Source organism: Bombina bombina, chromosome 12 (assembly GCF_027579735.1).
Source record: "Bombina bombina isolate aBomBom1 chromosome 12, aBomBom1.pri, whole genome shotgun sequence".
Classification (NCBI taxonomy): Eukaryota; Metazoa; Chordata; class Amphibia; order Anura; family Bombinatoridae; genus Bombina; species Bombina bombina.
This window is the reverse complement of record NC_069510.1, coordinates 43,188,336-43,216,279: the sequence shown is the minus strand read 5'-3', so window position 1 is coordinate 43,216,279 and position 27,944 is coordinate 43,188,336. Positions and strand designations below refer to the sequence as shown.

Sequence of the window (27,944 nt, the reverse complement as noted above, 5' to 3'; positions counted from 1 at the left end):
CCCAATTTTTTTCTTTTGTGATTCAGATAGAGCATGACATTTTAAGCAACTTTCTAATTTACTCCTATTATCAATATTTCTTCATTCTCTTGCTATCTATATTTGAAAAAGAAGGTATCTAAGCTAAGGAGCTACCAAATTTTTGGTTCAGACCCTGGACAGCACTTGTTTATTGGTGGGTGAATTTATCCACCAATCAGCAAGAACTACCCAGGTTGTTCACCAAAAATTGGCCGGCATCTAAACGTACATTTTTGCTCTTCAAATAAAGATACCAAGAGAATGAAGAAAATTTGATAATAGGTTTAAATTAGAAAGTTGCTAATTTAAAGATCAGGCCTGGAGAAGATGGATTAGTGCCAATGGTGATAAAAGAGATATAAAAAAAAACAGCAGACAGGCCATGTTTAAAAAAGAAACCAAACAAAAACACAAAACAAAAAACAGGAAACCAGAAATCAAATACAAGACAGAACAGATGATTCTGTATGAGCCATTATCTGGAGCTAGGTCATCTGAGGTCACTGCACTACAATATTGGTATTGGTTATAGTGTTAAGAGGGTATTTAGAGGCCAGGTGTACATATTGGTTCTTGCACCATTAAGGACAAGATCACATAGATTAATACAAGTTATTGTGCTGTCTTTGTCAGAAGTAAAGTCATGTGCCATTTCCTGTGCATTTGTTAAAGGGACAGTATACACCAATTTTCATATAACTGCATTTAATAGACACTGCTATAAAGAAGAATATGCACAGATACTGATATAAAAATCCAGTATAAAACTGTTTAAAAACTTACTTAGAAGCTCTCAGTTTAGCTCTGTTGAAAAGGTAGTTGGAATTGGGAAATAAGACACTCCCCCCTCCCCCTTCTTTTGCATATGAAAAGATGCTTTACACAAACAGGAGCAAGCTGGAGTAGGTATCTGACGGTATTCTCCTAAAACTTTGGGGCTTGGTTACTAGTCTGCAAATCAGAGCAATGTTATTTTAAAAAACTACATTTAAAAAAAAAAATGAAGGGCTATATAAATAGATCATCTACAAAACTTTTATGCAAAGAAAAAATGAATGTATAATGTCCCTTTAAGTTTAATGCAACAGAACAGGAAAACTTGGAAAGACAGAAGCAATTACTTTTTTTTTTTTTACTACTATCAAATTATTTAAAAAAAAAAATTACCTAATTATTTCATAGTGTGAATTCTGTTTACTTTCTCTGTCTCAATTCTTTAATCCCTCTTTATTTCATTATCTCTTTATATTTTCTTATTTCTTTCAGACATTGGAAGAGGATTGTATTAAAAGCAGAAGAGGGGTGTCCAGTTGCATGAACAAACGTAAGTCCTCGCTTATCTGTCCAACAAGAAGCTATGAACACCCTTATCCCTGTGTTTTCACCTGAATTGAATTGTATGCTATGGCTATTTAACCAAAAACAAAGGCACACTGAATTGTAATATTTACTAAAAACATTTGGGAATCACAAGAATAAACAGTAAGTACAATTGATATCATAACCTTAATCTATCAAACGCGTTTCATACCACAATGGCACTTGTTCACTGACAAGTTAGCCGTGCCATGATTGTGCATACTATACTGTATATTTGATTATTGTTAGATGCAAATCATTGCACAATTAATCCAAAATTGTACTAATGCTCAGTTCAATAAACATAACATATAACTTACAATCCTTACAACATTATTTTTCCATTTTTGTCAAGCCACAGCTATCCATGCAGATGGAACCCAGGCCACATCACACCCTCCTGTAACAAAGACACTTAATTGCAGAGCCAGGTAAAAATGTATAAGGGGTTTCAGAACATTTGGGGCTTAGCTAATAAACTAAAGTCTTACACAAGATGCAATAATTTCACTAAACTGGTATCTCAGTTCTAGCATGTTTACCTTAAGAGTTATGTATTTGAATCTAATCCTGTTATGTTATATGCTGTTCTTTTCTCAAATATTTGATTCATAATAGTGTGTGATTCACTTGCACACAGCATTGTTTGACTAATTATTAAATATATTAGAATTATGTATGCAATTATATTTAAGGTTTATAAATAGATCCAACATAAACCATAATAGAAAAAATCCTTATATAACTTATATAAATAGTTTATCTTTTTTCATCATTTATTATTTGTAGTAAATCTACTTTCTTGTTTCTGTTCTTGTTGAGTCCATCTGCCCTATGGGAGTTTGTATGTTCTTATAGCACTACACATGGACAGTATGTGATGGTGACATTACACTTATATATATATATTACTTTTATATATATATATATATATATATATATATATATATATATATATATATATATATATATATATATATATATTAAAGCAAGCAGGGATACTTGCCTAAATGTACTAATTTCCTATGCAAATATTTACATTGATTTATATATTACTTATATATTATTCATATATCTTTATAATGACACAGTGAGTCCATGGATCATCATCATTTACTGTTAGGAATATCATTCCTGGCCAGTAGGAGGTGGCAAGTATCACTTCCCTTCCCACAAACCCCAGTCATTCTCTTTACCTGTTGTGAAAGGAGGAGGTGAAGGTTTTGGTGTCTTATAAGAGTTTTCTGCAAACAAGATTTTATTATTTTAAAGCAGCGTAGGTTTGCTCTGATCTTTCCTGGGGTTTAGCCTTAGCCCACGTCAGTCTCTTCAGTAGGGCAGTGGTGACTTTTAAGCAATTGGGAACTTGTGGGGTACAATACGCACTGCATTTTCTCATAGAGTTTTGCTGCCCTATCAGAAAGCCTGAGTAAGCTTACTTGGTTCTTTCTTTTTCCACAGGTCCATTTGAGGGATGGCACCCTCTCAAACCAGGTGAGCTGTCCTTCTGCCGGACAGATGAATATTCAGGTAAGTGCCAAGAATATTTTTCTTTATTATGACGGAATCTTTGGCACTTAAGCAGTTATTACTGCAGGGGGACATAGTATCATTGACCCTAGGAGGGTTAATTACATATGCAGACAGCAGGCACTGTGGACGATGGGGAGTGTTTTATTACTTTGAATTTTGGTTCAGTTAGTGTCCTTAGTTCTGGCTGGGTTCCGGTTAAGGACTATGTGTGGAGTGTGCCGTTATTATTTTAGGTTGAAATATTTTTTATTATTAAGGTTTCACATCAGATATATCATGACAAAACGGTAGACATATAAACATGACTTAGGGAAAGCCAAATACATGAGTCAAAATGATACATTTCAAACCGTCTCTAGTCCCATTTTATTTCCTTTTTTTTATATATATATAGTTTTCCTCCCCCTACGCCCTCCCCTCACCCTCCTCCCCCCTCCCTCTTTAACTCCCAAACTCATAAACTTCTTCTAACTATAAACCTTGAACCGTTCCCGTCGAGCAGTATCCATCAAAATATGCATTTGTTATTTACGTGTTATGGCACTAAAGAGTAACTTATGTCCTATAACGTTTCAAGAATTTGTCCTACTTATTGATATTTATTCAGGGTCCAATGGATCCAAATGTTATTGAAGTTTTCTACAGTACCCTGCATCCAAGCTGCTGACTCCGACAATTTATAAATATCCTCAATCTTTTCAAGCACCTCGCTCCAATTCGGGGCTCCCACCTTCCACTTCCTAGCTATGCATAATCTAGTAGCTGTGCATACTATGTTAATCCATCTATTCGAGGCTGAGTTTAGGGAATCTAAGTGAGTATGTAGTAGAGCTTTTGATACTGTTAGTGTAAAGGAGTCACCCAGTGTTCTCTTAATCAGCTGTTGTAGTTTATCCCAGGTTGGTTGTATTTTTGGGCATTCCCACCACATATGTAGATAAGAACCTACCTCTGCGCATCCCCTGTAACATGATCTATTGCATTCAGGAATGTAATGTGAAGTCTTTAATGGAGTGAGGTACCATCTATAAGCTGTTTTGATTGAATTTTCTATCAGATCTGCTCCTATCAGGCCTCTACTAAGCTCAAAGTAAATTTGTCTCCATTCATCAGTATTATGGGTTATGTCTAAATCATGTTCCCAACTCTCATGGAGCTTTGGTTTTGTTGTGTTTTTCACTGTTTGAATGGCTAAGTATAGGTGTGTAATCATTTTTTTGTGCCTGTCTGGAGCTATTATGAGTTGCTCCAAAACAGTGTTCTTTGTGGTAGAGGAGCCCTGTCTGTATTTGTTTATGGCATGTGAGATTTGGAGGTACAAGAACCAATGTAAGGTGTCCGGGTTAATCTTATCTTTCAATTGATTAAATGTCAACATTTTCCCCCTGTCTATAAAATCTGCGACCCTGTATAGTCCTTTGTTCTCCCATTTGTTTAATTGTTTTTGGAATTCAGTCGGAAGTAATGTCCCTATTGGTTTAACAATAGTCTGTGGTGAAATTAGTTGCAATGTCTTAGTTAGTGAAGACCACAACGCCTTTGAATCTTCAGTGATTCTTAGTTGTGCTAGCTGGCTGGCCTTTGTGTCCTTGGGGCTCCACAGCAGCTCCCCTGGATCCATTAGTCCTCTAATGTCTGTCTCTATCATAGGCCACGTCATTCCCTGACAGTTTTTGCTTAACAGTGCACATTGCGCTAGTCTTGCTGCTTGGTAATAATCCCGAAGATTTGGGACTCCCAATCCTCCTAGTTGTTTGTGTTGTTTTAAGATGTGTGCTGCTATTCTGGCTTTTTTGTGTCCTCTAAGAAATAAAATAAGTTCGGCCTGTAGAGCATCTAGGTCTTTCAGTGGGATTTTGATTGGTAGGGCTCTAAATAGGTATAGCAACCTTGGCAAAATGTTCATCTTTATAGCCGATAGTCTGCCTAGCCATGAAAAGTTGTTTTTTTTTCCATTTGGATAGATCTTTCTTTATGTTCTTAAATATTGGATTATAGTTGACCTTATATAATGACTCAATTGTGTCTGTGATATATATTCCCAGGTATTTGATGTGCTTATTAGCCCACTTAAAGTCCCAGTTAGCTTCAATTAGTTTTTGTGTCTGCTTTGGTATGTGTAGGGGAAGTGCTTCACATTTTTCTGAGTTAATTTTAAAACCTGAAACCTTGGAAAACTCGTTTAGCAGGTGATAAAGGATAGGCAAAGAGCGCATAGGCTTTGTAAGAGAAAGCAGGATATCATCCGCAAACAATGTTAATTTGTATTCTCCTCTATTCAATTTGATCCCATGTATTTCTTTAGAATTTCGAATGCAGGCGGCCAGAGGTTCTACACATAAGGCGAACAACAGTGGCGAAAGTGGACACCCCTGGCGGGTACCATTTAGAATCTGTATAGCTCTTGACTGGTAGCCTGCAGCCCTAATTGTTGCAGTTGGTCGTGAATATATATTTTTAATCGCATCTATGAACCGATTGCCAAATCCCATATGCTCCAGAACCGCCAGCATATATCCCCAATCCACCCTGTCAAACGCCTTCTCCGCATCCAAAGATAGGAGCAGAGAAGGCGTTCTTGTAGCATTCAAATATTCCACTAGGGCTAGTGTGCGTCTTATATTATCAGGCGCTTCTCTATCTTTAATGAAGCCCACCTGATCAGGATGGATTAATGTGGGTAAGTACTGCTTAAGCCTGTTTGCCAAAATTTTTGTGAGAATTTTTATGTCCTGATTTATTAGCGAAATCGGTCTGTAATTTTGTGTCAGATTAGGGTTTTTCCCTGGCTTGGGGATAACAACTATTTTGGCTTGAAGTAGCTCTGGCGGGATTGGGGAACCTTTCAATATATCATTACAAAATTTATGTAGATGAGTGGCCAAATCAGTGTTGTATAGCTTATAATAGTCCCCTGAAAACCCATCAGGGCCTGGAGCCTTGCCTCGTTTAAGGTCTTTAATAGCTGTTGCTATTTCCTGCAAAGTTATGTCTGCCTCCAGGGAGTTTGCCTCATCTAAATTTAATTTAGGCAAGGTTGCCTTTTTTAATATTTGTTCTCTAAGTTTTACAGTCAGTGGGGAATGACAGACCTTCTTACCGTCATATAATGTTTCGTAATATTTGGCAAACTCCTCCACAATATCCTTAGGGTTAGATGTTAGTGTGCCGTCTGATTTCTGTAAGTGAGCTATAGTGAAGGACTTTGTTTTTTCTCGTAGTTTGTTGGCTAAGAACCTATCTGGCTTATTTGCATATAGGAAATAAAATGACCTTAATTTGTTTATAGCTCTCAGTGAGTTTTCAGTCAATATCCTAGCAAGTTCTTTTCTTTTGGTGGTCAGGGTAGTTAAAACTAGGGGGGACAAGGTCGCCTGATGTGATTTCTCTAGCGATTCTATTTCCGTTTGTAGGGAATCTACCGTAGACCTGATCCGTTTCATATACATAGCTTTCTCTTTAATAATCAGCCCCCTCATATATGGTTTATGGGCTGCCCAAACAATAACCGGGCTTATGGAAGGATCAACGTTTAGTCTCCAGTATTCTTTTAGGTTATTCAAGACTTTGGTTTGGATATCTGGGTGTTTTAATAGTGAGGGGTCATAAGTCCAAGATTTCTGTCTATTAAAATCTGTAAATCCGTGCAACTGAACCTGTACTATGGAGTGATCAGACCACACCGACGTATGGATAGATGAGGATATTAAATTAGGTATCAAAGTTTGACTAATGTATATATAATCCAGTTTAGTATATATTTTATGAGCGGGTGAATAGTAAGTGTGGTCATTTGTTTGGCCGTATAGAGTCGTCCAGGAGTCCATTATGTTGTGTGTCTCTAATTCTTCCCTAATTAACTTAGTGATAGAATTTAGTCTTTTTTGTTTGTTAGTGAGACTAGTAGTGTCAGCATCCCTACGTATCTGTAAATTAACATTAAAGTCTCCTGCCACTATCAAAAGCGTTTGAGACCATTGTGTCAGTAAGTGTGATAGCTTTTTAAAGAACTCATGTTGCCCCTCATTCGGCGCGTAAATGTTGCAAAGTGTTAATGGTGTACCTCGTATATTGCCTCTCAATATAATATATCTTCCCTCCTTGTCTTTGATCACCTCTTCCTCTACAAATTGCACAGAATCATGTATAAGTATCGATACCCCTCTTTTTTTTTATCAGATGTGGCGTGGTAGTGTTGTTTAAAATGCTTGTCCCAGTAAGTAGGATATTGGTTATGTGAGAAGTGTGTCTCTTGTAGAAATATTATTTTAGATTTCATGTTTCTATACTGAGTGAGTGCTGTTTTTCTCTTCACATTGGTGTTCAGACCCCTTACGTTATGTGAGATTATCTGTATTCTAGAACCCATATCAACATTTACCTTCCTCCCCCTCATACCTGCTCAGAAGTGCCTTCTGTATTAGACCCCGAGTAACTCCTGTCTTCCTCAGGCCAACTCCAGCATGGAGAAACTTTCTGTGACACTGCTCGACGGTACTTAGCATGGGAACATAAAAACAAAAATTAAACTTAAACATATTAATTTTTGACAGAAAATTGAGATACTACTGTAAAGTACTCTCTGTAGGTTTTACTAATATCTCGTTGTCTAGCTAAACGTGCATATAAGAATCCTATTACAACATTAGGAGCTCAACATTTCTATAAACATCTCAATCAGTTCAAAGTGTCCTTGTCTCTTGCCGTTACTGATATCTTTCTGGGGCATGAATCTAATTGTTCAGATATCGCTTTATTGCTTCTCTGCTGTCATCAAGCCCAACCTCCAGTATTCCCACCAGTTCTCGGCAAGGACCCTTTAGTACTTAAGTCTACCAACAGTAGGAGAACTTTTACCTTTATCTTTCTCCTATTACACCCACAGCTATCAACATTGTGAGTCTTAATGGGGCTGCTGGGCATGTTTGTTTTACCTCTAATAATTATGACCTATTCTCTCCCTTTGGGGAAGGCAAAGCAACCCTGTCAATTTAGAAAGTTATTTTCAGCCATCCAAGTCCTGTTGGGTGTTCAAGGTCTCTGCTTCCTCCTAGAGACTCTCGTCCAGCGACCATTTTGAATAGTCCCTTTTGGTAATAGTGGTCTGGCTTTGATGCTGTCTTGGGGGTTGTCTGGGAGTTCTGGACATTCTAGCTTTAGTAATTGACACAGTCCTGGTATGTCCTGGTGTTCTTTAATAGTGTAAGTGGTGCCGTCATGGAGTACGTGCAGGGCAAAGGGGAATCCCCACCTATATGTGATTTGACTTTTTCTCAAGAGTTGTGTCAACGGACGCAAGGTGTATCTTCGTTGTAGGGTTTTGACACTAAGGTTTTGATAGAATTGTACAATTGAGCCTTTAAACTTGAAAGTAGGATTTTTCCTCGCCGCCGACATAATCTCTTCTTTCTCTTGGAAGCGGAAAAGTTTCGCAATTATATCCCTCGGGGGTTCTGTCTCTTTGGGTTTAGCTCTTAGAGCTCTGTGAGCTCTTTCTAGTTGAAATTTCTCCTCTGAAGACACCCCTGTGATGGCCTGAAATAATTGCCGTAGATAGTCCCCTAAAGCAGATGGCGTAACTGATTCTGGAATGCCCTTCAGTCGTACATTACACCTCCGACTCCTGTTTTCCAGGTCTTCCAATTTATCATTCATGTCCGCCAGCTCTTGCTGATTGTCTTTTAGTTGTTGCTTGATGTTGGTAATCTCTTCCTCCCTTGTTTCTTCTTTCTCCTCCAGCGTCTCAAGTCTATTGCCCATTTCTGAAATGTCCTGTTTAATTTCTGTAAGGCTATTTGTCACTGTATTCTGTAGAGCGTCCATCTTCTCCCACATTTTGTCAAATATAGAAGCAATATCCTGTTTGGATACAAGATTCTTAATATCAGATTTGGTTATAGGTATATTGCTGCTTTCTGTAGGATTGGCTTCTATGTCCTCATCCATCTCCTCCTCACCCATGTCAACTTCTTTTTCCAATATCTTATCTCCTTTATGAGGTTTAAAGAAGAGACTTGCTGCCGCTGACTTAGGTGTGCAGCTTGGTTTGCCTTGTCTCCTAATTGACATGATATGATTTTAGTAGTAGATGGGTTACTCGAGTGTTTTTGTGCTTCTTGTGATAAAAAGTTTGCAGTGTGCCTGATGCAGATCTGTTTTGGCGCCTAAAATGCTTTGCTGTAAGTGCAGTCTTGCTAAATAAAATTGTAAGCCAGTCCAGTAGTCATAATTTAGTATTGTACACACTGTGGGATCTTTTTTTTGTTTCTCCTCTCTCCTCTCTTTTAACTCTTCAGCTCCATAAGTAGTGTGACTGACTTTAATTAGCTACTGTGTGCAAAAGTCTTTTAGGTACAGAATTCAGTTTCTTTTCAAGCCTCTCCTGAGTTTTTTTCTCTGCCTAGCGACGATTCCCCTTTCTGATTGCTTTTTTTTTTTATTTTCCAGACCCAGCACTGATCAGCTTGTACCATTAAAGGTATTTGTGGCTATTTCATGTTTATTGCTGATTTTCTATTGTCTTTTATAGTGTAAACATTTCCCCCAGTCTTAAATAATATGTGCGTGTGCCGGAGCTTGTCCGGTCTCCCACGTGGTTACTCACTCATGGCGGCTCAGCTCCTTTATCCTCCTCCTCCTTCTGCTTTCCTCACTACCTGCCGTGTAGCGTGTGAGTTCTTTTCTGTACACCGGAGTGCTTTCACGCTGACCTCCGGTGTCATTAGCACTATCTCCTCTTGGTTTTTTCGCCCGGTAGCGTTAAACTCCTGTTAGGGCTGCAACTCAGGTCTCCATTGCGCCGGGTCCGTTCTGCCTTATATTGCCGGGACTAGCGCCTGTTTAGAGGGCAGGCAGTAAGTAGTGTGGTGCTAGGTCAATACCGGAGCAGTCTGGTATATTTTTAAGGACACTCTATTGGAGTTATCATGTCAAATCTCCATTATAAAAGATAAATGCACCCAGAGCAAACACACTATGCGTCCTCCATTGTGCTTGCCCAGGCTCCGCCCCCCGTTATTATTTTAAAGGGACAGTCAACACTTACTTTAACATGTTTTGATATTGAAAATAAAAAAACGGAGGTCCGCCTACACTATACCCCTCCTGCCTTGCCGCCTTGCTTCTGTCCTAATCAGCGTCGCTAACTACTCTAATACCCGGTAAATATGGATGCCGAACTCCCCCCACCATTACGTAGCTGCCTTCTTCTTCAACTGATAAGCAAATCAGAATCCAGTCCTCGGACAGAAATTGCACGCGCTTTAACTATAGGTACGGCCATGCACTTTTATGGACTGTTATGGGTTTTTCACTGCGCTCTTAATGACCGCCGGGACCGCCCCTGATTACAAAGAGGCGGTCTCCTTCTGAGGCGGCAGCCAGTTTTGGTGCGTTTCCAGACTCACTTCCTGTGTGTTACGGAGCGGATACGCAGCTTAGATCTGCTCTGCTCTAGTAAAGTCTTTATAGATGTCTAGTTGCGAAGTACCAGAGTGAGAACCGGATGCCGGATCGTATATATTTGAGACCTATTCTCAGTCGGCAGGACAGGTAGGCACCTCAGCAAAGAGCTGCAGTGTAGAGGGTGCCTGGGGCTTGTAATATTATATTGCTCCACTTAGTTTTTAGCAATCAAATATTGTGAACAAATATAATTTAAAGGGACAGTAGCGGTTTCTAGTAAAGTGATATAGAATCTGTTTTTATTTTTTTCTCTATTTTGTTCTACTTTTTGAGCCTAAAGATGGATCAAGAGGCCTTGCAGAGTATTACATGTAGTCTGTGTTTTGACTCCCAGGTGGAACCACCAGTACCTTTTTGTTCTTCATGTATTGAGAGAACTTTGTGTTACAGGAATAGACTTTTTGATTCTGAGCCATCATTAGCTAAGTGGGATGCTGTTCAGGTGTCTCCTGTATCAGATATCCCGCAGCTTTCTCCTCAAGCGTCCCAATCTTTGTCGTCCACACATGCAATGCCCTGCGTTTCCTCTCACGCTCCGGGTTGAAATTTCTTTGCAAGATATTGCTGCTCCGGTATCCTCTGCGGAGTCTGAGGCGCTGTCTGCTTTTCCCATGCTGCAGGGGAAGCACAAAAGCAAAATTAAAGAGTCAGTGAGTAAGGTTTCTGATCCAGTTGTGGATACTCAAGGTGCTTCCTCTCAGAAGTCTGAGGAGGAAGACACTTCGGTAGCATCTGAGGGTGAAATCTCAGACTCAGACAGTATAATTCCTTCTTCTGATGCTGAAGTTGTAGCCTTCAGATTTAAACTGAAACACCTCCATCTGTTACTTAAGGAGGTTTTGGCTACATCGGACGACTCTGACATGACTGTCGTAGTCAACCCTAAGAAGTCTAGTAAACTGAACAAGCACTTTGATGTTCCCTCGCAGTGGAGGTATTCCCTGTACTAGACTGGGCTACAGAGATTATTGCACGGGAGTGGGAGAGGCCTGGAATTCCTTTTTCTCCATCTCCAATTTTCAAGAAAATGTTTCCAATAGCTGACTCCATTAAGGAGTCATGGCAGACGGTTCCTAAGGTGGTAGGGGTGATCTCCACTTTGGCTAAGAGGACCATTATTCCCATAGAGGATAGTTGTTCTTTTAAAGATCCAATGGATAAGAAGTTGGAGGCATTGCTAAAGAAAATGTATGTTCACCAAGGTCTCCAATGGCAGCCTGCAGTGTATATTGGCACTGTCACTGCGGCAGCCTACTGGTTTGATGCCTTGTCTGATTCTATTCAGACAGATACTCCTCTTGAGGAGATCCAGGACAGGATTAAGTTAGCCAATTCCTTTATCACTGATGCTTCCTTACACGTCATTAAGTTGGGAGCAAAAATTTCTGGTTTTGCGGTTCTAGCTCGCAGATTGAAGTCCTGGTCTGCGGATGTTTCGTCTAAGTCCAAGCTCTTGGTGATCCCTTACAAGGGTAAGACCTTGTTTGGGCCTGGCTTGGCTGAAATAATTTCTGATATCACAGGAGGAAAGGGATCTTTTCTCCCTCAGGATAAGAAGAATAAGCAGAAAGGACATCAGAGTATTTTTCGTTCCTTTCATAACATTAGAGGTAAACCCTCCCCTCTTTCCTCCAAGCAAGAACAACCCAAGTCTTCCTGGAAGCCCGGTCATTCTTGGAACAGGGGGAAGCGGTCTAAGAAACCAGCAGCTGATTCTAAGTCAGCATGAAGTGTCGGCCCCCAATCCGGGAGCAAATTCAGTAGGGAGCAGACTTTCTCAATTTACTCAAGCCTGGATACGAGATGTTCTGGATCCCTGGGCGGTGGACATCGTATCCCAGGGGTACAAAATAGAATTCAAGACCTTCCCTCCCAGAGGAAGGTTCCTCCTTTCAATATTATCGGTAGACCAGATAAAGAGAGAGGCGTTCTTAAATTGTGTCAAGGATCTTTCTGCCCTGGGAGTAATAGTTCCAGTTCCTCTGCAGGAGCAGGGTCTGGGATTTCACTCAAATCTGTTCGTGGTTCCCAGAAAAGAGGGAACTTTCAGACCCATTTTAGTCCTGAAATGTCTAAACAAGCTTCTCAGAGTACCGTCCTTCAAGATGGAAACTATTCGTTCCATTCTTTCCCTGGTTCAAGAGGGTCAGTTCATGACAACCATAGACTTAAAGGATGCATACCTTCATGTTCCCATTCACAAGGATCATCACAATATTTTGAGATTCGCCTTCTTGAGCAATCACTTTCAGTTTGTGTCTCTTCCATTTGACCTTGCCACAGCTCCCAGAATTTTCTCAAAGGTTCTGGGGGCTCTATTAGCAGTGATCCAGTCTCAGGGCATTGCAGTGACGCCATATCTAGACAATATTCTGGTGCAGGCCCTGTCTTTTCAACAAGAAAACTCGCATACAGAGAGCTTGTTGTCTTTTCTTCGTTCCCACGGATGGAAGGTGAATCTGGGAAAAAGTTCTCTGGTTCCAGCTACAAGGGCAGTGTTCTTGGATCAGGCGACAAGAGACTCTCTTCCATGGTGGTTGTCTCAGGAACACCTCTCCCAGGGAACTTGCTTCCGCAGACCTTCCTGGGTGATTGTAACCACGGATGCCAGCCTGCTGGGTTGGGGAGCAGTCTGTGGCTCATTGAATGCTCAGGGTCTATGGACTCAGGAGGAGTCAGTTCTCCCCATAAACATCCTAGAGCTGAGGGCGATCTTCAATGCTCTACTGGCCTGGCCTCAGTTAGCCTTAGCCCGGTTTATCAGATTCCAGTCGGACAACATAACATCAGTGGTGTACTTCAACCACCTGGGCGGAACTCAGAGTTCCTTGGCCATGACAGAGGTGGCCCGTATTATTCAGTGGGCAGAGATTCACAATTCTTGTCTATTGGCGATCCACATTCCAGACTTTTCATCCCAGGGAGTGGAGGTGTTTTCCAGCTTGACTCTCAAGTGGGGTCAGCCGGAGTTGGATCTCATGGCTTCTAGGCAGAATGACAAGCTTCCGAGGTATGGTTCAAGTTCAAGGGACCCTCAGGCAGTCCTGATAGATGCTCTGGCGGCCCCTTGGAATTTCAGTCTAGCATACCTGTTTCCCCTGTTCGCTCTTCTTCCACGAGTCATTGCTCGGATCAAGCAGGAGAGGGCGTTAGTGATTCTAATCTCAGGATCTGGTATGCAGACCTAGTGGAAATGTCATCTTGTCCACCTTGGAGACTTCCTCTGAGGAAGGACCTTCTACTTCAGGGTCCCTTCCTTCATCCAAATCTCGTTTCTCTGAAGCTGACTGCTTGGAGATTGAACGCTTAATTTTATCTAAGCGTGGGTTCTCAGAGCCGGTAATTGAGACCTTGCTCCAGGCTCGTAAGCCTGTGACAAGAAGGATTTACCATAAGATATGGTGTAAATATCTGTATTGGTGTGAATCCAGAGGCTACTCTAGGAGTAAAGTCAGGATTCCTATGATTTTGTCTTTTCTCTAGGAGGTTTTGGAGAAGGGTTTGTTGGCAAGTACTCTGAAGGGTCAGATTTCTGCTTTGTCTATTTTGTTGCGTAAATGTCTGGTGGAGGTGCCAGACGTGCAATCCTTTTGTCAGGCCCTGGTCAGAATTAGGCCTGTGTTTAAACCTGTTACTCCTCCCTGGAGTCTTAACCTTGTTCTTAGAGTGTTACAGCGGGCTCCGTTTGAGTCTATGCATTCCTTAGATATTAAGAAGTTATCTTGGAAGGTTTTGTTTCTTGTTGCTATTTCTTCTACTCAGAGAGTCTTGGAACTCTCGGCTTCAATGTGATCCTCCTTATCTTTCATTCTGATAAGGTGGTTCTTCGTACTAAGTTAGATTTCCTTCCTAAAGTTGTTTCGAACAGGAATATCAATCAGGAGATCATTGTTCCTTCTCTGTGTCCTAATCCTTCCTGTCCTAAAGAGCGTTAGGTTTGCTACACAACCTAGATGTTGTGCGGGAGCTGAAATTCTATTTGCAGGCGACTAAGGACTTTCGCCAGTCTTCTGCTTTGTTTGTTTCTATGGGAAACGCAAGGGTCAAAAAGCTACGGCTTCTTCTCCTTCTCTTTGGCTGAAGAGTATTATTCATTTGGCCTATGAGACTGCTGGACTACAGCCTCCTGAGAGAATCCCGGCTCGTTCCACGAGGGCTGTTTCTTCTTCCTGGGTCTTCAAAATTAAGCTTCTGTGGAACATATTTGCAAGGCTGCAACTTGGTCTTCTCTGCATACCTTTTCTAAATTTTATAAATTTGATACTTTTACTTCGGCTGAGGCTTCTTTTGGGAGACAAGTTCTTCAAGCAGTGGTGCCTTCTGTTTAGGTTACCTGTTTTGTCCCTCCCTTATCATCTGTATCCTCTAGCTTGGGTATTGATTCCCAACAGTAATTGATGATGATCCGTGGACTCACCGTGTCATTAGAAAGAAAACAAAATTTATGCTTACCTGATAAATTTCTTTCTTTCTTGACACGGTGAGTCCATTGCCTGCCCTATTTTTCAGTCAGTTTTTTTTTGTATATAAACCTCAGGCACCTCTGCACCTCGTGTTATTTCCTTTCTCTCCTTTCCCTTGGTCAAATAACTGGGGTTTGTGGGAAGGAAAGTGATACTTAACAGCTTTGCTGTGGTGCTCTTTGCCTTCTCCTGCTGGCCAAGAGTGATATTCCCAACAGTAATTGATGATGATCCGTGGACTCACCGTGTCAAGAAAGAATTAAATTTATCAGGTAAGCATAAATTTAGTTTTTTAAGCTCCACATATATAGATGGACAACAGGTTTTCTGACCTTTATAACTATTTGTGAGATGACATTAGCGGGGCATTAAAGCCATATTTACTATGTTGCATCTATAAAAGGCATGAAAATCATTCTTGTGCTGAAAATTAAATGTGTTTTTATGTTTGTGGGACATGTCACTCTCAACAAATAAAACACTGCAAGTTCTCTTTATCAGCCTATAAGCTTTTATCAATCAGCCAATTTCTTGTTGGTTTCCAAATATAAATATTTAGCTTTAAATTTACCTCTTCATGCAAAAATACTACATTTCTGTAAGTTTCTAAACAATATATAGAAGAAATAGCTATCTGATAATACTTGTTGTGGTAAATTCTATAAAAAGGGACAGTCTTCACCAGAATTTTTATTGTTAAAAAAAGATAGATAATCCCTTTATTACCTATTCCCCAGTTTTGCATAACCAACACAGATATATTAATATACTTTTTACCTCTGTGATAACCTTGTATCTAAGCCTCTGCTGACTGCCCCTTTATTTCAATTCTTTTGACAGACTTGCATTTAAGCCAGTCAGTGCTGTCTCCTAGGTAATTCCACAGGTGTGAGCGCAGTGTTAGCTATATGACACACATGAACTAACGCCCTCTAGTTGTGAAAAACTGTCAAGATGCACTGAGATAAGAGGCGGTCTTCAAGGGCTTAGAAATTAGCATATGAGCCTACCTAGGTTTAGCTTTCAACTAAGAATACCAAAAGAACAAAGCAATATTGAGGATAAAAGTAAATTGGAAAATTGTTTAAAATAAAATGTCCTATCTGAATCATGAAAATATATTTTTGACTAGACTGTCTCTTTAACTGCACAAAATAACATTCTTGTATAGACTTGTATAAATATCCTGGTATTAACATATATAGTTCAGTCGTTGGTCACACATTATGCAGTTTTATTGGCTTTTTAAAATGGGCTGTTCATGTGATTCCATAAGTCTAAAAATGAACTACTTGTTTACAAAAATGACCCAATTTGTTTTCCAGGGCACAGACTTATCATCTCAAGTTCTTATGTTGTATCCACCAGTTGCACCTGAGGTTGAGTGAGTATCAGTCTGTGGTTTCACCTCCTATATTCTTCTGTTTTGAAGGATTAAATTATATTTATGTCCCCACCGATTCCAAATCCAGAGCTTATTGGTTCTATACATGTAGATGACAGCATTAACCTTACCATTGACAAGACCTCACCCTGATACATCTCCTATGTTTATTATCTGGTGGGGCGGTGAATAATTAGCCCATGTGGGGAGGATTCTAAATATGGCTTTTCACCACTAACAGTCACTAATCTCCGCTAGATAATCCTTCCTGTTATTCATATTTTTGTTTTGAAAGATTAAGAAATAATTCAGGGTAATACCAAAGAAATTTAAATTTCTGAGAGATCTAAGGGCACAGTGCCATGGAATAAATTCTCTGTGGCATAACATGTATTTCCTCTCTGGCTGGCACAATGTAGGCTGGCATCTCCTGCACAGGGCTCTTCCCCTATTATGAAATGTCTGCTTAATAGTCAATGCATTGAAACAGTAATACAAGCAGTTAGTAAAAATAATAACTAACACATGATACAGAAGAGCCAAAGCAAAAAATCCAAACCTTAATAAAATCAATGTAGACAAATGTTTTAACATCTATTTATCTTAAAACACTAATGCAAGTGCATTGATCTGGGTTGTTTTTGTTTAATAAGAGAGAGATTGGCACAATAATCTCCTTGAGAAAAATGGGGTATGCAAATTCTATGGACTCAAGGGAAAATAGGGCTGGTCTTCAAATTGTTCCAGGGCAGCCTTTTATTCCCAGTGGTACTTGCTGTCAAGGAGAATAAGTATAATAATAAGGTTAAGTTACACATTATTTAAAAGAAAGTCTCTACTGTTTTAATGAAGAGTCGTATGGGTATATGGATTTAATGTTGTACGAAAGACTTTCAGAGCGTCCCTCAACATATATTACTCATGTTGTCTAATATTTTAGGATTACGGTTTCCACCTCAGCGATGTTTCCTGGACACTTATGGGTCACACATGCTGCAGGCTAATCAGGGAGGAACGTATTGTGCCTCTGAACATCACATGAATAGTGCTGATGAAAAGCATAATACATGTTCCTTCCTGCTTACCCTGCACCATGTGTAACTCATAAGTGTTCAGGAAAACCGAGTCGAGGAGGCAACCCTACTTAGGATAATTCAGTTACTAGAAGGCTGTAGGACACCTCATTTGTAAGGGGATATTTGCATATCAATCAGTGGTCTTTTGTTTCTGTAGGTTACAGGGGGTAATTTAAAGGTACATGAAACACAACATTTTTCTTTCATGATTTAGAGAGAGCATACAATTGTAAACAACTTTTACATTTATTGATATTATCAAATTTGCTTCATTCACTTGATATCTTTTGTTGAAGGAGCAGCAGTGCACTACTTGGAGCTAGCTGAGCAAGTTGAGTGAGCCAATGCACTGCTGCGCCTAAGCCTACCTAGGTATGCTTTTCAACAACGGATACTAAGCCAATTAAGAAAATTAAGATGAATCATAAAAGTTTAATTTTGACGTGTGACGTCACTGTCATCAAAATAATTTTTCAGAAAAAACAAAGTGGTGGAGAAATATTTTTTTTTACAGATTTTTCCCCCGCATTGTAGACAACCATACCTGTGTCTAGTTTGTATGGATCACCTTAGATAATCAAGATACCCACTTGAGAATTATGATGAGATTATTGAGCCTTGTGTCAGTTGTTATTTCAGAGCTAATTTCCACAGTGTCTTCTCAAAACCTGATGTCTTCTAGAAGTAGGAAATTCCCCCCAAAAAAATTCCAATATTTTTGGGCTATTAGTGAGTTAATCCGAGAGTGTCCCGATCTGTAAAATGGCCACTGTATGACCCAGTAGATAGGCAGATAGGGGCAAGGTTGGATGGGTGAACTGATTAATGCCATAGGGGACACATTGACAGAGAGAAAAGAGGAGAACTTTGGAATGTTCTGACTATGTTGCCTGCATCAGCGTTAATAGTTCAAGTCCACTCTCTCCCTCTACATCACCTAGACACAGGTATGGGAGCAGCATCAAAAAGATATTTTAGGCCCTAAATAGTTGGGTAGGGGGCAGCAACTGCCACTGGAACTCTGTCTAGATGAGGATTAAGACCAGAACTTGAATGTATTGATGTATACCTCTGTGTCACACTGCTCTACTACAACCCTGGGTGCCCCCTGTCCATTTGTGCTGCAGCTCCAACTTCTGACAGGTTTAGAGAACATGCTGTATCCAGGGTGTGAGAAATATCACTATAGTTTACTAGTCAAGGAGACAAAGTTATTTGTCCAAAGGGAAAAAGTTACTAGTCTTCTCAATATAAAAAGCCAAAACTTATACCGGTGTGGCGTACCACTAGTGGAAATATCTAGCCCTGTATGTATATGTGTGTTTGTGTGTGAGTGTGTTTGTATAAATATATATATTTATATATATATATATTAGTGACATGTTCATTATAGACAATTATTTAGAACAAATTACATTAAAATTTGAAAAAAATTGTAATGAACGATTCCTCCTAAACAATATTTCTTTCATGTAATTAGCAAGAGTCCATGAGCTAGTGACGTATGGGATATACATTCCTACCAGGAGGGGCAAAGTTTCCCAAACCTCAAAATGCCTATAAATACACCCCTCACCACACCCACAAATCAGTTTTACAAACTTTGCCTCCTATGGAGGTGGTGAATTAAGTTTGTGCTAGATTCTACGTTGATATGCGCTCCGCAGCAGGTTGGAGCCCGGTTTTCCTCTCAGCGTGCAGTGAATGTCAGAGGGATGTGAAGAGAGTATTGCCTATTTGAATTCAATGATCTCCTCCTACGGGGTCTATTTCATAGGTTCTCTGTTATCGGTCGTAGAGATTCATCTCTTACCTCCCTTTTCAGATTGACGATATACTCTTATATATGTACCATTACCTCTGCTGATTTTCGTTTCAGTACTGGTTTGGCTTTCTACAAACATGTAGATGAGTGTCCTGGGGTAAGTAAGTCTTATTTTCTGTGACACTCTAAAGCTATGGTTGGGCACTTTTTTATAAAGTTCTAAATATATGTATTCAAACATTTATTTGCCTTGACTCAGGATGTTCAACATTCCTTTTTTTCAGACAGTCAGTTTCATATTTGGGATAATGCATTTGAATCAATCATTTTTTCTTACCTTAAAATTTGACATTTTCCCTGTGGGCTGTTAGGCTCGCGGGGGCTGAAAATGCTTCATTTTATTGCGTCATTCTTGGCGCGGACTTTTTTGGCGCAAAAAATCTTTTCTGTTTCCGGCGTCATATGTGTCGCCGGAAGTTGCGTCATTTTTTGACGTTCTTTTGCGCCAAAAATGTCGGCGTTCCGGATGTGGCGTCATTTTTGGCACCAAAAGCATTTAGGCGCCAAATAATGTGGGCGTCTTATTTGGCGCTTAAAAAAATATGGGCGTCGCTTTTGTCTCCACATTATTTAAGTCTCATTTTTCATTGCTTCTGGTTGCTAGAAGCTTGTTCTTTGGCATTTTTTCCCATTCCTGAAACTGTCATTTAAGGAATTTGATCAATTTTGCTTTATATGTTGTTTTTTCTCTTACATATTGCAAGATGTCTCACGTTGCATCTGAGTCAGAAGATACTTCAGGAAAATCGCTGCCTGGTGCTGGAGCTATCAAAGCTAAGTGTATCTGCTGTAAACTTTTGGTAGCTGTTCCTCCAGCTGTTGTTTGTATTAAATGTCATGACAAACTTGTTAATGCAGAAAATATTTCCTTTAGTAAAGTACCATTACCTGTTGCAGTTCCATCAACATCTAATGTTCAGAGTGTTCCTGATAACATAAGAGATTTTGTTTCTGAATCCATTAAGAAGGCTATGTCTGTTATTCCTCCTTCTAGTAAACATAAAAAATCTTTTAAAACTTCTCTTTATCCAGATGAATTTTTAAATGAACATCATCATTCTGATTCTAATGATTCTTCTGGTTCAGAGGATTCTGTCTCAGAGGTTGATGCTGATAAATCTTCATATTTATTTAAAATGGAATTTATTCGTTCTTTACTTAAAGAAGTCTTAATTGCATTAGAAATTGAGGATTCTGGTCCTCTTGATACTAAATCTAAACGTTTAGACAAGGTCTTTAAATCTCCTGTAGTTATTCCAGAAGTTTTTCCTGTTCCTGGTGCTATTTCTGAAGTAATTTCCAGAGAATGGAATAATTTGGGTAATTCATTTACTCCTTCTAAACGTTTTAAGCAATTATATCCTGTGCCGTCCGACAGATTAGAGTTTTGGGACAAAATCCCTAAAGTTGATGGGGCTATTTCTACCCTTGCTAAACGTACTACTATTCCTACGGCAGATGGTACTTCCTTTAAGGATCCTTTAGATAGGAAAATTGAATCCTTTCTAAGAAAAGCTTATTTGTGTTCAGGTAATCTTCTTAGACCTGCTATATCATTGGCTGATGTTGCTGCAGCTTCAACTTTTTGGTTGGAAACTTTAGCGCAACAACTAACAGATCATGATTTTCATAATATTATTATTCTTCTTCAACATGCTAATAATTTTATCTGTGATGCCATTTTTGATATTATCAGAGTTGATGTCAGGTTTATGTCTCTAGCTATTTTAGCTAGAAGAGCTTTATGGCTTAAAACTTGGAATGCTGATATGTCTTCTAAATCGACTCTACTTTCCCTTTCCTTCCAGGGTAATAAATTATTTGGTTCTCAGTTGGATTCTATTATCTCAACTGTTACTGGTGGGAAAGGAACTTTTTTACCACAGGATAAAAAATCTAAGGGTAAAAACAGGGCTAATAATCGTTTTCGTTCCTTTCGTTTCAACAAAGAACAAAAGCCTGATCCTTCATCCTCAGGAGCAGTTTCAGTTTGGAAACCATCTCCAGTCTGGAATAAATCCAAGCCTTCTAGAAAAGAAAAGCCAGCTTCTAAGTCCACATGAAGGTGCGGCCCTCATTCCAGCTCAGCTGGTAGGGGGCAGATTACGTTTTTTCAAAGAAATTTGGATTAATTCTGTTCACAATCTTTGGATTCAGAACATTGTTTCAGAAGGGTACAGAATTGGTTTCAAGATAAGACCTCCTGCAAAGAGATTTTTTCTTTCCCGTGTCCCAGTAAACCCAGTGAAAGCTCAAGCATTTCTGAAATGTGTTTCAGATCTAGAGTTGGCTGGAGTAATTATGCCAGTTCCACTTCTGGAACAGGGGCTGGGGTTTTATTCGAATCTCTTCATTGTACCAAAGAAGGAGAATTCCTTCAGACCAGTTCTGGATCTAAAAATATTGAATCGTTATGTAAGGATACCAACATTCAAAATGGTAACTGTAAGGACTATCCTGCCTTTTGTTCAGCAAGGGCATTATATGTCTACAATAGATTTACAGGATGCATATCTGCATATTCCGATTCATCCAGCTCACTATCAGTTTCTGAGATTCTCTTTCCTGGACAAGCATTACCAGTTTGTGGCTCTGCCGTTTGGCCTAGCTACAGCTCCAAGAATTTTTACAAAGGTTCTCGGTGCCCTTCTGTCTGTAATCAGAGAACAGGGTATTGTGGTATTTCCTTATTTGGACGATATCTTGGTACTTGCTCAGTCTTCACATTTAGCAGAATCTCATACGAATCGACTTGTGTTGTTTCTTCAAGATCATGGTTGGAGGATCAATTCACTAAAAAGTTCATTGATTCCTCAGACAAGGGTAACCTTTTTGGGTTTCCAGATAGATTCAGTGTCCATGACTCTGTCTTTGACAGACAAGAGACGTCTAAAATTGATTTCAGCTTGTCGAAACCTTCAGTCACAATCATTCCCTTCGGTAGCCTTATGCATGGAAATTCTAGGTCTTATGACTGCTGCATCGGACGCGATCCCCTTTGCTCGTTTTCACATGCGGCCTCTTCAGCTCTGTATGCTGAACCAATGGTGCAGGGATTACACAAAGATATCTCAATTAATATCTTTAAAACTGATTGTACGACACTCTCTGACGTGGTGGACAGATCACCATCGTTTAGTTCAGGGGGCTTCTTTTGTTCTTCCGACCTGGACTGTAATTTCAACAGATGCAAGTCTTACAGGTTGGGGAGCTGTGTGGGGATCTCTGACGGCACAAGGGGTTTGGGAATCTCAGGAGGTGAGATTACCGAACAATATTTTGGAACTCCGTGCAATTTTCAGAGCTCTTCATTCTTGGCCTCTTCTGAAGAGAGAGTCGTTCATTTGTTTTCAGACAGACAATGTCACAACTGTGGCATACATCAATCATCAAGGAGGGACTCACAGTCCTCTGGCTATGAAAGAAGTATCTCGAATTCTGGTTTGGGCGGAATCCAGCTCCTGTCTAATCTCTGCGGTTCATATCCCAGGTATAGACAATTGGGAAGCGGATTATCTCAATCGCCAAACGTTGCATCCGGGCGAATGGTCTCTTCACCCAGAGGTATTTCTTCAGATTGTTCAAATGTGGGAACTCCCAGAAATAGATCTGATGGCTTCTCATCTAAACAAGAAACTTCCCAGGTATCTGTCCAGATCCCGGGATCCTCAGGCGGAGGCAGTGGATGCATTATCACTTCCTTGGAAGTATCATCCTGCCTATATCTTTCCTCCTCTAGTTCTTCTTCCAAGAGTAATATCCAAGATTCTGAAGGAATGCTTGTTTGTTCTGCTGGTAGCTCCAGCATGGCCTCACAGGTTTTGGTATGCGGATCTTGTCCGGATGGCCTCTTGCCAGCCGTGGACTCTTCCGTTAAGACCAGACCTTCTGTCGCAAGGTCCTTTTTTCCATCAGGATCTCAAATCCTTAAATTTAAAGGTTTGGAGATTGAACGCTTGATTCTTGGTCAAAGAGGTTTCTCTGACTCTGTGATTAATACTATGTTAAAGGCTCGTAAATCTGTATCTAGGGAGATATATTATAGAGTCTGGAAGACTTATATTTCTTGGTGTCTTTCTCATAATTTTTCCTGGCATTCTTTTAGAATTCCGAGAATTTTACAGTTTCTTCAGGATGGTTTAGATAAAGGTTTGTCCGCAAGTTCCTTGAAAGGTCAAATCTCTGCTCTTTCTGTTCTTTTTCACAGAAAGATTGCTAATCTTCCTGATATTCATTGTTTTGTACAAGCCTTGGTTCGTATAAAAACTGTCATTAAGTCAATTTCTCCTCCTTGGAGTTTGAATTTGGTTCTGGGGGCTCTTCAAGCTCCTCCGTTTGAACCTATGCATTCATTGGACATTAAATTACTTTCTTGGAAAGTTTTGTTCCTTTTGGCCATCTCTTCTGCCAGAAGAGTCTCTGAATTATCTGCTCTTTCTTGTGAGTCTCCTTTTCTGATTTTTCATCAGGATAAGGCGGTGTTGCGAACTTCTTTTGAATTTTTACCTAAGGTTGTGAATTCCAACAACATTAGTAGAGAAATTGTGGTTCCTTCATTATGTCCTAATCCTAAGAATTCTAAGGAGAAATCATTGCATTCTTTGGATGTTGTTAGAGCTTTGAAATATTATGTTGAAGCTACTAAGTCTTTCCGAAAGACTTCTAGTCTATTTGTCATCTTTTCCGGTTCTAGAAAAGGCCAGAAAGCTTCTGCCATTTCTTTGGCATCTTGGTTGAAATCTTCAATTCATCATGCCTATGTTGAGTCGGGTAAAACTCCGCCTCAGAGGATTACAGCTCATTCTACTAGGTCAGTTTCTACTTCCTGGGCGTTTAGGAATGACGCTTCTGTTGATCAGATTTGCAAAGCAGCAACTTGGTCTTCTTTGCATACTTTTACTAAATTCTACCATTTTGATGTGTTTTCTTCTTCTGAAGCTATTTTTGGTAGAAAAGTACTTCAGGCAGCTGTTTCAGTTTGAATCTTCTGCTTATATTTTTCATATTAAACTTTATTTTGGGTGTGGATTATTTTTCAGCGGAATTGGCTGTCTTTATTTTATCCCTCCCTCTCTAGTGGCTCTTGCGTGGAAAGATCCACATCTTGGGTAGTCATTATCCCATACGTCACTAGCTCATGGACTCTTGCTAATTACATGAAAGAAAACATAATTTATGTAAGGACTTACCTGATAAATTCATTTCTTTCATATTAGCAAGAGTCCATGAGGCCCACCCTTTTTGTGGTGGTATGATTTTTTTGTATAAAGCACAATTATTCCAATTCCTTATTTTTTATGCTTTCGCACTTTTTCTTATCACCCCACTTCTTGGCTATTCGTTAAACTGATTTGTGGGTGTGGTGAGGGGTGTATTTATAGGCATTTTGAGGTTTGGGAAACTTTGCCCCTCCTGGTAGGAATGTATATCCCATACGTCACTAGCTCATGGACTCTTGCTAATATGAAAGAAATGAATTTATCAGGTAAGTTCTTACATAAATCATGTTTTTTTGTTTGTGCACGTTTATTATATAGATTTAGCCTAGTAGACTGATGCCTCCTGCTCCAAATTATCAGACAGACCTTGATGGCTGGATTGCTGAATTTTAAACTGTCATTTTTTCACCTTAAAAGTATATCTTAGCTCTTCTTGTATTTTATCATTTGACCATAAAGTTTGGTGTTGTACACCATGCACTGATACAAGGTTACAATAAAGTACTACCACCACCATGAGGCCTGCAGAGATGCCTACTTTTGTGTACCTCAAACAAACTAGGTACCTAAGGCACTTAATTTGCAGGGTCATTAAATAAGCCAGTAGTCACTAGACAGTGTTTAACAACTTCTTATGTAGAATTATGATAATAAGCAGAAAGGGGAGACATAATGTTGAGTGTGATAACCCATGGAATTGTACATATAACCATCAGTGATGTGTACCCAGCCTGTCCATTCTCCTGAGTATATAATACTGATCCCTGGTAGAGTGTTCTTGTCTACAGACAGAGTTGGCACAGACTCTTGGTTATGATTGAGCTTGGCCATGCAGTTCACTTGACTCAAACTGTCTGACCTCAAATCCCCATTAAACTTGAAAACACATAAATTATTTCATAATGTATCAAAACAAATATGGATTATATAAGAGATTACTATAACACCTTTGGTGAGACAAGCGGCTAATAAAAGTAAACACATATTCATTGTAATTTTCATGTAAAACAAGGAGATCACTGTGAATCATTCACTTAGGACAACACTTGCAACACTTATTGATGTTGCAAAACAGAACTTTATATGTAGATATCACTGCCGTAACCATGACGTTTCAGTAGCCCACATAGCTGGTAAAGGAACATGTGATCAGTAATTTATATAATTTGGTAAAGTGTATCATTGTTTTTAGAGGTTTGTGTTTATAATAATGACAATCTCATTAAACGAGAATTATGGGTTGTTGTGAGATGCAAATGAGGCTCACGTGACATCACTATATTTATTGTCATTAGGATCTAAACACTCAAGTGCTAGTAAATAGTAAACTTAAAGGGACATAAAACCCCAAATTTTTCTTTCATGATTCAGATAGAGAATACAAATTTGAACAACTTTCCAATTTACTTTTATTTTTTAATTTGCTTCATCAGCTTAGTATCCTTTAATGAAGAAGCAGCAATGCACTACTAGGAGCTAGCTGAACACATTGGGTGAGCCAATAACAGGAGGCATATATGTGCACCCACCAATCAGCAGGTCCTTAGCCTTTTTTTCTTTCATGTAATTAGCAAGAGTCCATGAGCTAGTGACGTATGGGATATACATTCCTACCAGGAGGGGCAAAGTTTCCCAAACCTTAAAAATGCCTATAAATACACCCCTCACCACACCCACAATTCAGTTTTACAAACTTTGCCTCCCATGGAGGTGGTGAAGTAAGTTTGTGCTAGATTCTACGTTGATATACGCTTCGCAGCAGGCTGAAGCCCGGTTTTCCTCTCAGAGTGCAGTGAATGTCAGAGGGATGTGAAGAGAGTATTGCCTTTTTGAATACAATGGTCTTCCTCTAGGGGATCTATTTCATAGGTTCTTTGTTATCGGTCGTAGAGATTTCTTCTCCTACCTCCCTTTTCAGATCGACGATATACTCTTATATACCATTACCTCTACTGATTCTCGTTTCAGTACTGGTTTGGCTATCTACTTTATGTAGATGAGTGTCTTGGGGTAAGTAAATCTTATTTCTATTTATGACACTCAAAGCTATGGTTGGGCACTTTATATGTAAAGTTCTAAATATATGTTTTAAACTTATATTTGCCATGATTCAGGATAATCAGTATTCCTTCTTTCAGACTGTCAGTTTCATTATTTTGGGAAATGCATATGAATAAATATTTTTTCTTACCTTCAAAAATTTTCAAATTGACTTTTTTCCTTGCGGGCTGTTAGGCTCGCGGGGGCAGAAAATGCTTCAATTTATTGCGTTATTCTTGGCGCAAACTTTTTTGGCGCAAAATTTCGTCATTTCCGGCGCCATAGTTGACGCCGGAAGTTTACACATGGTTGAGTCATTTTTTGACGCATGTGTGTTACAGACGTTTTTTGCGTCAGAAAATGTGGGCGTCATTTTTGGCGCCAAAAAATATGGGCGTTATACTTGGCGCCAAATAATGTGGGCGTCTTCCTTGGCGCCAAAAAATGTGGGCGTCATACTTGGCACCATTTCTTTCATAATATTTCAGTCTCACTTTTTTGTTGCTTCTGGTTGCTAGAGGCTTGTTTGTTTTGCATTTTTTCCCATTCCTGAAACTGTCATTTAAGGAATTTGATCATTTTGCTTTATATGTTGTTTTTTTCTATTACATATTGCAAGATACTTTAAAAGCTGTTCCATCCTGAATCAGAAGATACTGAGGGATTCCTGATGACTGATATCAGTCCTACCAAAGCTAAGTTAATTTATTTTAATGTTATGAATGTTTATATTTAGCTATGGTTTGTAATAAGTTTTTATGTTAAACTTTTACATGCAGAGTCCATTAGTATTTATGCATTATCTATTGCTATTCTTTTACATCTTATGTACAAGATATATTTAGGAATTTATGAGAATATTTTTCTGATTCTAGTATAAGGCTTTGTCTGACATCCTGCCTTCTAATAAAATTTTTAGGTCTTTTTTAAACTTCTCATTTAGTTGATGAAGTTTCAAATGACCAACAACATACTGAATTATCCTTCTCTGATGGTGTATTTTTCTCATTCAGAATATTCTTCATCAGATATTGACACTAACAGATCTACTATTTTATTTTTTAAATAGAGTACATTTGTTTTTTGTTGAAAAGGTGTTGATTATATTGGATATTGAAGTAACTAGTTCTTTTTGATTAAGACTAGCTAACATTTAAATTCTGCTTATTTACCTTCTGTGGTTTCTTCAGAAGTTTTTTTCCAGTTCCTGATACTAGGGAATGGAATAGGCCGGGAATTTCTTTTATTCCTTCTTTAAGGTTTTTAATTGTATCCTTTGCCGGCAGTTAGTTTTCAGTTTTGAGGAAGATCCTCCAAGTTAATGGGACTATCTCTACTCTTGCTAACATACTACTATTCCTATAGCAGATAGTATTTATTTTTTTCCTTGGGAAACTTGTTTCTTATTTAAGGAAAATAATTTATTTTCAGGTACTTTTCTTAGACCTGTAATTTATTTGGCTGATGTTGCAACTGCTTCAGTTTTCTGGTTGGATACTTTAGTGCAACAAGTATCGGATTATGATTTGTTTAGCATTGTTAAGTTGATCAACATGCTAA

General features: G+C 39.1%; 1 long non-coding RNA gene across 1 annotated transcript in view; it reads left to right on the top strand.

Moving 5' to 3' along the window:
* The first annotated feature begins 1,383 nt into the window (after positions 1–1,383).
* The window catches only part of LOC128642588 (uncharacterized), a 42,253-nt gene continuing 15,692 nt past the window's right edge, over positions 1,384–27,944 (top strand). Inside the window, exons 1-3 of the long non-coding RNA XR_008399690.1 lie at positions 1,384–1,503; positions 1,736–1,811; positions 16,166–16,224. This is a non-coding gene — a long non-coding RNA (uncharacterized LOC128642588). The remainder of the gene's footprint in view (positions 1,504–1,735; positions 1,812–16,165; positions 16,225–27,944) is intronic.